The sequence below is a fragment of the Giraffa tippelskirchi genome, chromosome X (assembly GCF_054371585.1).
Source record: "Giraffa tippelskirchi isolate mGirTip1 chromosome X, T2T-mGirTip1v1.2.pri, whole genome shotgun sequence".
Classification (NCBI taxonomy): domain Eukaryota; kingdom Metazoa; phylum Chordata; class Mammalia; order Artiodactyla; family Giraffidae; genus Giraffa; species Giraffa tippelskirchi.
Window position 1 is genome coordinate 152,745,001 of NC_137289.1, and position 12,832 is coordinate 152,757,832.

Consider the following 12,832-nt stretch of genomic DNA (forward strand, 5'->3'; position numbering starts at 1 on the left):
GGGTAACTTCGTTATAGCAACCAGTGTTTGCCTCGTTACAAGAAAACACCAAAAAACCAAAACAGAAGCAGTATTGTAACAAATTCAATAAACACTATAAAAATGGCCCCACATTAAAAAATTGAGATTAGTAGACTTTGAGTTAACTGGATTATCTGCCATAATGTGGGTGGGCCTTGTCTTATCAGTTGACGACCTCAATTTGAAAAAAGACTGGGGTTCCCTAAAGAAGTGGGAATTGTGCCTTCCAATGATCTTGGGACTTGAGCTGTAACTTCAGCTCTTCCTTAGTCTCCAGCCTGCTGGTCTTGTTGTTCAGTTGCTCGGTTGTGTCCAACTCTTTGGAACCCCATGGACTGCAACACGCCAGGCTTTCCAGTCCTTCATCATCTCCTGGATTTTGTTCAAACTCATGTCCATTGAGTCGGTGATGCCATCCAACCATCTCATCCTCTGTCCTCCCCTTCTCCTCCTGCCTTCATTCTTTCCCAGCATCAGGGTCTTTCCCACTGAGTCAGCTCTTTGCATCAGGTGGCCAAAGTATTGGAGTTTCAGCTTCAGCATCAGTCCTTCCAAGGAATATTCAGGACTGATCTCCTTTAGGATGGACCGGTTGTATCTCCTTGCAGTCTGAGGGACTCTCAAGAGACTTCTTCAACACCACAGTTCAAAAGCATCCATTCTTTGGCGCTGTGCCTTACTTATGGTCCAGCTCTCACATCCAGACATGTCTGTGTCTCTCTGTGTGTGTCTCTCTGTGTCCTGTTGATCTGTGTCTTTGGAGAGACCTGTAACTAGTACATACTTTATGTGCATAGATTGTACTAAAAGAAAGCCAGTTAGAGATGCAGGTATTACAGAAGCTGAGTCCCTGTCAGCCATGAATGCATGAGTGCTCAGCCGCGTCCGACTCTGTGACCCCGTGGACTGCAGCACGCCAGGCCTCCCTGTCCTTCACCATCTCCCGGAGTTTACTCAAAGTTATTTCCATCGAGTCGGTGATGCCATCCAACCATCTCGTCCTCTGTTGTCCGCTTCTCCTCCTGCCTCCAATCTTTCCCAGCATCAGGGTCTTTTCCAGTGAGTCAGCTCTTTGCATCCGGTGGCCCAAGTGTTGGCACTTCAGCTTCAGCTTCAGTCCTTCCAATGAATGCTCAGTGTTGACTTTGCTTAGGATTAGTGACAAATAACCCACCCATTAAATCGTACAGTTCGGTACAATTTTCCGGGGACCCTGCCATCTGGTCCTTCAGCTCATGGTTGTGTTCCCCCAAAAGCAAGTTTCCTGCTCACTTGGAATATCCTGAGGACTTGGGCTTATTTAGGGTTTAGAGAATATGCCTGAGATGTATTCATTACAAAAGAATTGTGAAGAGTGTTCCTGCCTGTGAAAACTCCTTTGGTGTTACGTGGCCTATGACTAGGGAGGTTGCAGAATTTGCCTGTAGACACTCCCACCGATACTGTTTTCTTCTTGTCCTCTGTTCATTTGGAAGATGGGGGTGGAGATCAGTGAGCCTCGTCCTCGGGGTGTCTGGGGAGACGTGGGTCTGGTGACAAAATTCACTGGAAAAGGTGACATGTGTAACAACTGACACTATCATTCCTCAGACCACTGCTCACAGCACTAACTTCAAAAAAATGTTTTTTGAATATTCAATTGAATGTTATTATTTTTTAAATTGGGGTATACTTGCTTCAGTACGTCGTGTTAGTTTCTGCTGTACATTGAACGGAAATTCACCTCAAAATGACAGTGAGGTACACCGGTCAGAATGGCCATCATCAAAAAAAATCTACAAACAATCAATGCTGGAGAGGGTGTGGAGAAAAGGGAACCTCCTACACCGTTGGTGGGAATGTAAATGGATGCAGCCTCAATAGCGTGGAGGTTCCTTAGAAAACTAAACACAGTCCTACCATGTGATTCAGCAGTCCCACTCTAGCTGCATATCCAGACAAAACTGTCATTTAGAAAGGTACACACGCCCCAAAGTTCACAGCAGGGCTGTGTTACAATAGCCGGGACGCAGAAGCAACCTAGACGTCCGTCAACAGGTGAACGGATAAAAATGTGGTACACACAGACAGCGGAATATTACTCATCCATGAAAAAGGACAAAACTGGGTCCTTGGTAGAGATGTGTGAGGTCTGGACAGCTGTGTGGGGTTGTTTCCCTTTCTGCCAGCCTCATTTGAGGGTTGATGGATAGATGATGTGATCTAACCGTGTCCTAAGCCGTCCCATCTCTGCCCCTCTTTGCTCTCCCACCTTAATGCCTGTAGATCGTTCTGTCCCCCAGAATAAATGACCGTCGTGTTCCTGTTCCCTGGTCACCAGGAGGGTCACAGGCGGGTACAGTGTCCGAAGTGGACACTGTATCCTTCAAGTCCGCTTCCCACGGTGCATCTGGCAGAAGATTCTCACTAGTGAGACGTGGAAGCTTCTTAATTGTCGTGGTTTACCGACACAGCCTTTCTTAGTGACCTAGTGATGCTGTGTTTTCAGGAAAACAGAATCCTGCAGCCAGTTGCGTTAGAAGGGCAGATGCGCGTCACTTGAACATTATTTTCTCTCAATTTTGAGGACTCTTGAGACAGAAATGGCAACCCACTCCAGTCCTCTTGCCTGGAGAATCCCATAGACAGAGGAGCCTGGTGGGCTACAGTCCATGGGGTCGCAAAGAGTCGGACACGACTGAGTGACTAACACCCCATACACACTTGCATAATAAAGTAGACAGTGTTGGTAACAGCACCAGGAAAGCGTGGGTAGTATAGGTTATTATTCATTGGTGAGAAGAATGCCAGAATTTCCAAGTGCCCACTCACCCCCCAATATTCCTGATTAAACACGGCGTTTCCCCCATTTTAAACCGAGAGTCTGTTCACCATACAATGCATCCTTTCTGTGGCGCAATTCAGTGGTTCTTAGGGTATTTGCAGAGCTGGACAAGCACCACTACTGTGTCATCTTTGAACTTCTTTTTATCACCCCCTTCCCAGGTGGCTCAGTGGCAAGGAATCTTGGCAACACAGGAGATGCGGGTTTGATCCCTGGATCTGGAAGATCCCCTGGGGCAGGAAATGGCAATCCACTCCCGTGTCCTTGCCCGGAAAATCTCATGGACGGAGGAACCTGGTGGGGCTACAGTGCATGGGGTCGCACAAGAGTCGGAAACGACTTGGCAACTAAACAACAACAGCCACAAAAAGATTCCTGTGGCTATTACCTGTTGTTCCTCACTCTTCTGCCTCTCTCCAGCCCCTGGAGACCACCAGTGTACCCTCTGTCTCCATGCGTTTGCCTGTTTGTGTCTTTTGTATAAATTGGATCATGAAATATATGGCCTTTCGCATGTGATTTCTCTCTCTGAACATCGTGTGTTCAGGGTCCATCTACACTGTAGCCTGTGTCAGAGCTTCACTCCTTTTCATGGCTGCGTTATATTCCACCATCTCATGCTGTTTAACCATCCATCCACCCACCCATCCATAATACACCATCTATATCCATCCATCTGCTCATCCATCATCCATCCACCCATCATCCACCCACTCATCCACCCGTCATCCATCCACCCATCCATCCATCATCCACCCATCCATCCATCATCCACCCATCCATCCATCCATCGACCTATCCATCATCCATCCATCCATTATCCATCCATCATCCATCATCCATCTGTCCATTCATCCATCCAACATCCATCCACCCACCCACCCATCCATCCAACATCCATCCACACCCCCCCATCTATCCATCAATCAATCCACCCATGCATCCATCTATCATACACCCACCCACCCATCCATCCATCCATTCACCCATCCATCCACCCATCATCCATCCACCCATCCATCCATCATCCATCCATGCATCCACTCATCCATCCATCCATCATCCATCCATCCATCCATCAGTCCATCCACACTTGGGCTATTCTCACATTTCTGGCTATTGTGAATCAAGCTCCTCTGAATCAAGCTTCGTCATGCGTATTTGAGTGGATGCGTGTTTTCATTTCTCCGGGATAGATGGAACCTAGGTGTGGCACAGCTGGGCTGTTGTATCTCCATGTCTAACCTCTTGAAGCGCCGTCAGACTCTGTCCAAGTGGCCACTCCAGCTTACATCTGCGTCAACGTTGCAGGAGGGTTCTGACTTCTCTACCTCCCCACTAACTTTATACTCTCTTCCTTTCTTTCTTTGTCTCTCCTTTCCCTTCTTTCCTCCTCTCTCCCTTTCTTTTTTTTTTTTTTTTTTTCTCCCTTTCTTTCTTGACCTCTTTCTCCGTTTTTTCTTTCCTTTTTCCTCCTTCTTCTTTCTCTCTCTGCCCTTCCGTCTTCCCCTGTCCTTCCTCCCTTTCTTGACGAAGCAGCCATCCTCCCGGTTGTGAACCAGTAACTCGCTGTGGCTTGGATTTATGTTTTCCTGATGCTCTCTTAGCAGACTTCTGTTGTTTCCCAGGAGAGCTCAGGAGCAAAGATTTAAGGGCTGAAGCAGTGAATAGACGACCCACGCGCTCTCACGAAGAATTCACAGCGGCTTACACGTGTCTGCAGAAGATAGGAAATGCGGGACATAAATCAAAGTCCAGGAACCTCGCAGATAACAGAGGGGAGGTGGTGTTGCCACTGCCCTGGGCTTTCAAAACCCCTGTACCTGGCGCCTACTTCTGTCTCGTGACAGCGAGGTGCCTCGGCTGGGTGTCCAGCCGCCAGTATCTGATAAAAAAAAGGGACCAGGCACGGAGTCAGCCCCCAATTCTAAAAGTAGCCACAAAGCTCGGGTTATTTCAACATAGCTGGACAGGGGCCAAGATGGCAGAGTTCTTTGATTTGAGGCTTTTTTCTGTTTTAAATTTCATTTGTGTATTTATTTTCTCTAGTTGTGGCGAGCAGGGGCTACTACTTGCAGTGTGCGGGCTTCTCACTGTGGGGGCTTCTCTTGTTGCAGAGCCTGGGCCCCAGGGCACGCAAGCTTCAGGAGTTTTGGCCCCCAGGCTCTAGATCTCAGGCTCAGGAGTCATGGCTCACTGGGCTTAGTTACTCCCTGATATGTGGGATCTTCCTAGACCAGGGACTGAATCCGTGTCTCCTGCATTGCAAGGCGGATTCTTTACCACTGAGCCACCAGGGAAGCCACATTTCACTTTATACTTTCAGTTCAGTTCAGTCATGTCCGACTCTTTGTGACCCCATGGACTGCAGCACACCAGACTTCCCTATTCATCACCAACTCCCTGAGTTTGCTCAAACTCATGTCCATCGAGTCGGTGATGCCATCCAACCATCTCATCCTCTGTCATCCCCTTCTCCTCCTGCCTTCAATCTTTCCCAGCATCAGGGTCTTTTCAAGTGAGCCAGTTCTTCGCATCAGGTGGCCAAAGGATTGGAGTTTCAGATTCAGCATCCGTCCTTCCAATGAACATTCAGGACTGATTTCCATTTCTTTTAGGATGGACTGGTTGGATCTCCTTGCTTTATACTTTAAGAAGGCTATATTCTTCTTGTTTTCTTTTTTTCAGTGAAGGCATGAGTTTAGACTTTTTACAAAAAGTTCCTGGGAGTTCCCTGGTGGGCGGAGCAACGGTTAGGACTTGGTGCTCTCACTGCCGGGACCCTGGGTTCGACCCCTGGTTGGGGAACTGCAGGCTGGGCGTAGCGGCCAAAATACGCATGTAAATAAAAGCTGCTACATTGAGATAGTTATCGATTCAGGTACACTTATAAAGAATTAAATGGAGCACCAGTGTTCCTGCTTTTCTGCAAGAACAGCCCTCTTGTATCATGATTGTTCCAAGTACCATATCTGAAACCGAGAGGCGGACTGATGCAATGCAATGCTTTCATCCCCATCTCCTGTCCTAACGTGTTCGCTCCTGTGTCTGTCTGTGTGATCCTGGCGATTTATGTGTGCGTGTGGGTTTGAAAATTCCCCACCATGGTTCTCAGTGGGAAACAACCGCCCTGCAATGCAGGAGCCCTGGGTTCAATCCCTGGGTTGGAAACATCCCCTGGAAAAGGGCATGGCAACCCACTCCAGGATCCTTGCCTGGAGAATCCCATGGACAGAGGAGCCTGGTGGGCTCCAGTCCACAGGATCACAGAGAGTCAGACACGACTGAGCCAGTTCCAACATCCTTGTCTACATCTGTGTCTTAATCGGTCGCAGTGAATTTTTTGTTCATTTCCTTCTTTTTTCTCTTTTCGGGAGAGTTGTTAAATGTTTTCGAATTATTTTACAAGAACTCTTCACAGACAAAGAGTGTGACCGTCTTCCTACGTGGCACGCTTTCTGTTTTTCCTTTTGCTGTATTTCGAGGCAGTTTTGGTTCCGTGGGATGAAGCAATCTTTTCGTGGTCCGAGAGATCGATTATTGCCTGCATAGTGTCTGCGTCTTGCTTATGAAAAGCCGTCCTTGCTTTCCTGGCTGTTTTTCCTCATCATTTGCGAAGAAACAACCAACGTTACCATGTCTTTTACTGCTTTTGTGAGTGAATTGTCACACACACACCTTCCTCTTTTGCTACCGGTTGCGAGTCTGTCTGCCCAATGCACCGTGAAGACGGACAAGCTGAAACGTTGGAGTTTGGAGCAGAGGAAGCTTTACTGCAGGGTCATGCAAGGAGTCAGGTGTCTGGTGCCCTCAAATCCTGAACCTCCTGAATGTCTCAGCAAAGCCTTTTTAAGGGCCGGGTGAGGAAGGGGGTGAGGTTAGTGATTGCAAACTTCTTGGTTCAGGAATCCACGGCCACTACGACGCTCACCTTAACCTCCAACAACACAAGTGTTTTTCTCTGTTCTGCAACCTCTGACCTCTCTGTGAATGGAAGAGTGTTGTCCCCTTAAAGGTCAGAGCCTGGAGAATGGACTCTCCTGTCTATTTATAATGTTACTCTAAACCTCCAACCAGACAAAGGTTATTCTCTGTTCTGCAACTTTTTAAATCTCTCTGTGAATGGAAAAGGGTTATACTCCTAAAGATCTGAGACTGAGAATGTGTTTATGGTGTTCCTATGCACCTCCAAGAAGACAAACGTTATTTTCTACTCTGCAACTTTTTATCTCTCTATGAATGTTATACCCTTAAAGGTCAGAGCCTAAGAATGAACTATCCTGTCTATAATGTTACTATAAGTCTCCAACCAAACAAAGGTTATTCTCTCTTCTGCAACTTTTTAAATGCTCTGTGAGTAGAAAAGGGTTACGCCCTTAAAGATCAGAACCCAGAAATGAACTGTCCTGTCTATTTCAGGCTACGGGCACCATTCCTAGTCAAAGCAAAAGGGTGCAAAGGTTAAAGTAAAAGAAACAGTTCGAATACCGGTGATTTTGAGCAAGCTCTGGGAGTTGGTGATGGACAGGGAAACCTGGCGTGCTGCAGTCCATGGGGTCACAAAGAGTCAGACACGACCGAGCGACTGAACAACAGCAAAAGACAGAGTCAGATTTGTTCTTCCCTGTGACATTAGGGGCGGCTCTCACGTGTCGCGAGCTCGGCGTACGGAGCCCTGTCATGCTGCTGTTTTCCCAAGCTGCCGGCCATCCCCGAGCCGTGAGGTCAGCCCTCCGAGTTAGACACTTAGAAAGATGACTGCGGAGTGTCTAAACATAGCCCGCAAGGGACCGCGCGGCTCGCCCTGCAAACGCTGTGCCTTAGCCAACGGTTCATTTGCCAAGACCTGAGCTGCCTTTTTTTTTTTTCTTTTTTAAATTACTTTTTATTGATTGATTTGCTTTTGGCTGTGCTGGGTCTTATGCAGATGACACCACCCTTATGGCAGAAAGTGAAGAACTAAAGAGCCTCTTGATGAAAGTGAGAGAGGAGAGTGAAAAAGTTGGCTTAAAGCTCAACATTCAGAAAACTAAGATCATGGCATCCGGTCCCATCACTTCATGGCAAATAGATGGGGAAACAGTGGAAACAGTGTCAGACTTTATTTTCTTGGGCTCCAAAATCACTGCTGATGGTGACTGCAGCCATGAAATTAAAAGATGCTTACTCCTTTGAAGGAAAGTTGTGACCAACCTAGACAGCATATTAAAAAGCAGAGACATGACTTTGTCAACAAAGGTCCATCTAGTCAAGGCCATGGTTTTTCCAGTGGTCATGTATGGATGTGAGAGTTGGAATGCAAAGAAAGCTGAGCGCCGAAGAATTGATGCTTTTGAACTGTGGTGTTGGAGAAGACTCTTAAGAGTCCCTTGGACTGCAATGAGATCCAACCAGTCCATCCTAAAGGAAATCAGTCCTGGGTGTTCATTGGAAGGACTGATGCTGAAGCTGAAACCCCAATCCTTTGGCCACCTGATGCGAAGAGCTGACTCGTTGGAAAAGACCCTGATGCTGGGAAAGATTGAAGGCAGGAGGAGAAGGGGGTGACAGAGGATGAGGTGGTAAGATGGCATCACTGACTCATTGGACATGGGTTTGGGTGGACTCTGGGAGTTGGTGATGGACAGGGAGGCCTGGTGTGCTGCAGTCCATGGGGTCGCAAAGGGTCGGACACAACTGAGCGACTGAACTGAATTGAACTGTGCTGGGTCTTGGTTGCTACACGTGGGCTTTCTTTCATTGCAGAGGGCAGGGGCTGGTCTCTAGTTGGACTGTGTGGGGTTATCATTGCGGTGACTTCCCATGTTGTGGAACAGGAGCTGTCGGACGCACGGGCTTCAGGAGTTGCGGGTCCTGGACCCTGGAGCCCAGGTGTTGCCCCCCTGGCGTGTGAGATTGTCCTGGATCAGGGATGGAACCTGCGTCTCCTGCCTTGGCCGGGCGGGTCCTTTACCCCCGAGGAGCCTGGCGGGCTATAGTCCATGGGTTCACATAGAATCAGTCACGACTGAGCAACTAAACACAACACCACCATACTCCACTATTATGAATAGACCCTTACATTAACTCTCAATGGGGCGAAGACCTGAAATTGGGGGTTTAAAAATACAAACCTCTTGCAAGAACGCGTAGGGTTTATTCTTTGTAACTTCACGACGGTCCGTGGGGTCACAGAGTCAGACATGACTTAGAGACCGGACAACTACAGCGGCAGGTGGCCAATACATTTTTACTGCATGCAGACATAGCGCTGTTGCAAAGAGTCTTGGCTGTAAGTTGGCACCTGACCTGGCCTCTTCGCAGCTGATTCCTAGAAGTGACTTTGCGAGATCAAATGAAAGAGTCACACCTAATTGGGGCAGATATGACACAATTTTCTCCGACGGGGACTGAGCCGTTTTGCACTCCCATCCACTTTGTAGGTCAGGGTGGGGTCCCCGTGGCCACACCAGAGAATGTGATGTTGAAGTCTTTGAACTCTCACCAATGTGCTGGGTTGGATGGTATCTTGCAGTTTTTATTAGCTATTAACACGTCCCTTACTGGGTGTAAACTTGGACCCGTGTTTTGAAGGGCCAGTTCAGTATTGCTTTTTTTTTTTTTTAAGCATTTAATTTTTTTAAATTGTATTTTTATTGTTTTAAAGCCTTTACTGTATTTGTTTTGGGCTTCCCTGGTAGCTCAGTTGGTAAAGAATCCACCTGCAATGCAGGAGACCCCAGTTCGATTCCTGAGTCGGGAAGATCCCCTAGAGAAGGGACAGGCTACCCACTCCAGGATTCTTCAGCTTCCCTGGTGGCTCAGCTGGTAAAGAATCCGCCCGCAATGCGGGAGACCTGGGTTCAATCCCTGGGTTGGGAAGATCCACTGGAGAAGGGAAAGGCTACCCACTCCAGGATTCTGGCCTGGAGAATTCCGTGGACTGTATGTATAGTCCATGGGGTCACAGAGAGTCGGACACGACTGAGCGACTTTCACTTCATCGTATTTGTTATAATATTGTTTCTGTCTTAAGTTTTTTTTTTTTTAAATGCTTGCTAATTTTGTTTGTGAAAGAGGAGAGTGAAAAGGTTGGCTTAAACCTCAACATTCGGAAAACTAAGATCATGGCATCTGGTCCCATCACTTCATGGGAAATAGATGGGGAAACAGTGAAAACAGTGTCAGACTTAATTTTTTTGGGCTCCAAAATCACTGCTGATGGTGATTGCAGCCATGAAATTAAAACACGCTTACTCCTTGGAAGGAAGGTTATGGCCAACCTAGATAGCATATTTAAAAGCAGAGACATTACTTTGCCAACAAAAGTCCGTCTAGTCAAGGCTATGGTTTTTCCAGTGGTCAGGTATGGATGTGAGAGTTGGACGGTGAAGAAAGCTGAGCGCCGAAGAATTGATGCTTTTGAACTGTGGTGTTGGAGAAGACTCTTGAGAGTCCCTTGGACTGCAAGGAGATCCAATCAATCCATCCTAAAAGAGGCCAATCCTGGGTGTTCATTGGAATGTCTGATGTTGAAGCTGAAACTCCAATACTTTGGGCACCTCATGCGAAGGGTTGACTCATTGGAAAAGACCCTAATGCTGGGTAGGATTTGGGGCGGGAGGAGAAGCGGATGACAGAGGATGAGATGGTTGGATGGCATCACCGACTCGATGGACATGGGTTTGGGTAGACTCCGGGAGTTGGTGATGGACAGAGAGGCCTGGCGTGCTGCGGTTCATGGGGTCACAAAGAGTCGGACACGACTGAGCGACTGAACTGATTTTTGTTACAGTATTGTTTCTGGGGCTTCCCCGATGGCTCAAGCATTAAAGAATATGCCTGCAGTGCCGGAGATGTAAGAGACTTGGGTTTGATCCCTGGGTCAGGAAGATCCCCTGGAGGAGGCAACCCACTCCAGTATTCTTGCCTGGGAAATCCCATGGACAGAGGAGCCTGGTGGCTATCGTCCATGGGGGTCACAAGTTTTTTTTTTTAAATCTTTGTTGAATTTGTTGAAGTATTGTTTCTGTTTTAAGTTTTGGGGTCTTGACCCTAAGGCACGCGGATCTTAGCTCTCTGACCAGGGATCCAACCCACAGCCCCTGTACTGGATGGCGAAGTCTTAATGAATGGACAGTCAGGGAAGTTTTTAAATATGTTTTTATGTCAACAGATGTTTTTGTCCTTCTCTAGAGAGCCTTTTGTTTCTTGGCTTTTCAGAACCCTTTGCATTTTAGGAAAATAGTTCTTTGAATGCGATGGGAGTTGCAGACTTTGTCCCAGTTCATCATTTCTGTCTGACTTTGCTTATGGTGTTTTTGTAAAAATTTATTTTAAATAATTTTTGGGGGCCACGTTGCCAGGCATATGGAATCTTAGTTCCCTGACCAAGGATTGAACCTTCATTCCCTGGAATGGAAGCACAGATTTTTAAGCACTGGACCACCAGGGAAATCTCTTGGTGGTTTTTTTTTTTTTTTCAACAATATACAATTTTTTTTTTTTAGAGTGAAATTGGTGTTTTCCTTAGAATTAGCAAAGAGTTTTCTGGTCTGAGGTTACAGGTAAATTTGTGCATTCTTTGAATAGTTTCAGTTTTTAGCTTTTTTCCTCTTGGAGTTTATTTAGATGTGTCTTAGGAGTTATGGATCTAATTTCATGTTTTCAAAGCCTCTATTTAGATGTCCTAACAGTATTTATTATGGCTTCTCTGGTGGATCAGTGGTAAAGAATCTGCCTGCAGTGCAGGAGACACGGGTTTGATCCCTGGGTTGGGACGATCCCCTGGAGGAGGAAATGGCAACCGACTCCTGTATTCTTGCCTAGAGAATCCCATGGGCAGAGGAGGCTGGTGGGCTACAGTCCATGGGGTTGTAAAGAGTCAGACACGACTGAGCGACTGAACTGAACTGACCGGCGTGGATCCTATAGTAAATCTCCTAGGACCAGCCAGTTCCTACACGTAGCAACTAACTCACCTCGCAGCTTGCGGCTCATATGCAAAGTGACCCGTCCGTCCAGGGGGGTCAGCCCTACCCCTTCCTGGCAGGGGCTCCTAGACCCTGGGCCTCCATCCACCTGCACCCACCCCCCTCCCAGGGCGGGTAGCAGACAACCAGGACCGCCCTTGCACCCAGGACCTGCTGGAATCCTTCACCGCGGCCCATCCCAGGCCTGCACGCCCGCCCTCACCTCCGCCTTCCTGCACAAATCCCCATCAAGGCTCTTGTCTAGTTTTCCCCACTCCCTGTGCCTCCAGACGAACCCCGCTTCTTGCCCGTGTAACCCTGCCTGGCGTGGTGTCCCGCCTCCTCTCGGGGATGGTCCAGGCTGTGGTCAGTTGCTCAGTCATGTCCGACTCTCTGCGACCCCCTAGACTGCAGCCCGCCAGGCTCCTCTGCCCACGGGGTTCTCCAGACAAGAATCCTGGAGAGGGTTACCATGCCCTCCTCCAGGGGATCTTCCCCACCCAGAGATCGAACCGGGGTCTCCCGTGTTGGCAGACGGTTTCTTTACCACTGAGCCACCTGGGAAGCCCCTATATATATATATATATATCCATATGCCCACATACACACACATCTTGTTACGTATCCTTTACCGTGATGGTTTATCACAGGGTATTGAATACTGTTCCCTGCTCTATATAGCAGGACCTTGCTGTTTAACCATGCTATATATAACAGATTGTATCCGCTAACCCCAGGCGAGCAACCCTTCCCTCCCCCACCCCGTCTCCCCGCCTAGACAACCCTATGTGTGTCCTCTCTGCCCGTGAGTCAGAAACAGCAAGCTTTAGGTCGAAACATCAACCTGTGTTCTCACGTGTTTGGATCCACGTTGGTTCGTGCAAAGGTCAACGGTTAGAGCAGTCGTAACGTTCACGGTTTTTGCGAGATACCCTGTGTTGTTCATGCCGTCTCCAAACATTGTAGAAAACGATGTTCAATACGTTCACGGCACTCGCCTTCCCAAGTGCCCCGGAGGAAGAAAGTGTGTACAGGT

The 12,832-nt window shown here is 47.9% G+C and overlaps 1 protein-coding gene across 8 annotated transcripts in view; it reads left to right on the forward strand.

Annotated features, from left to right (window-relative positions):
- LOC145536416 (polyprenol dehydrogenase-like) overlaps positions 1 to 12,832 on the forward strand; it is a 264,105-nt gene that overhangs the window by 27,736 nt on the left and 223,537 nt on the right. The gene's annotated exons all lie outside the window — the stretch shown is intronic.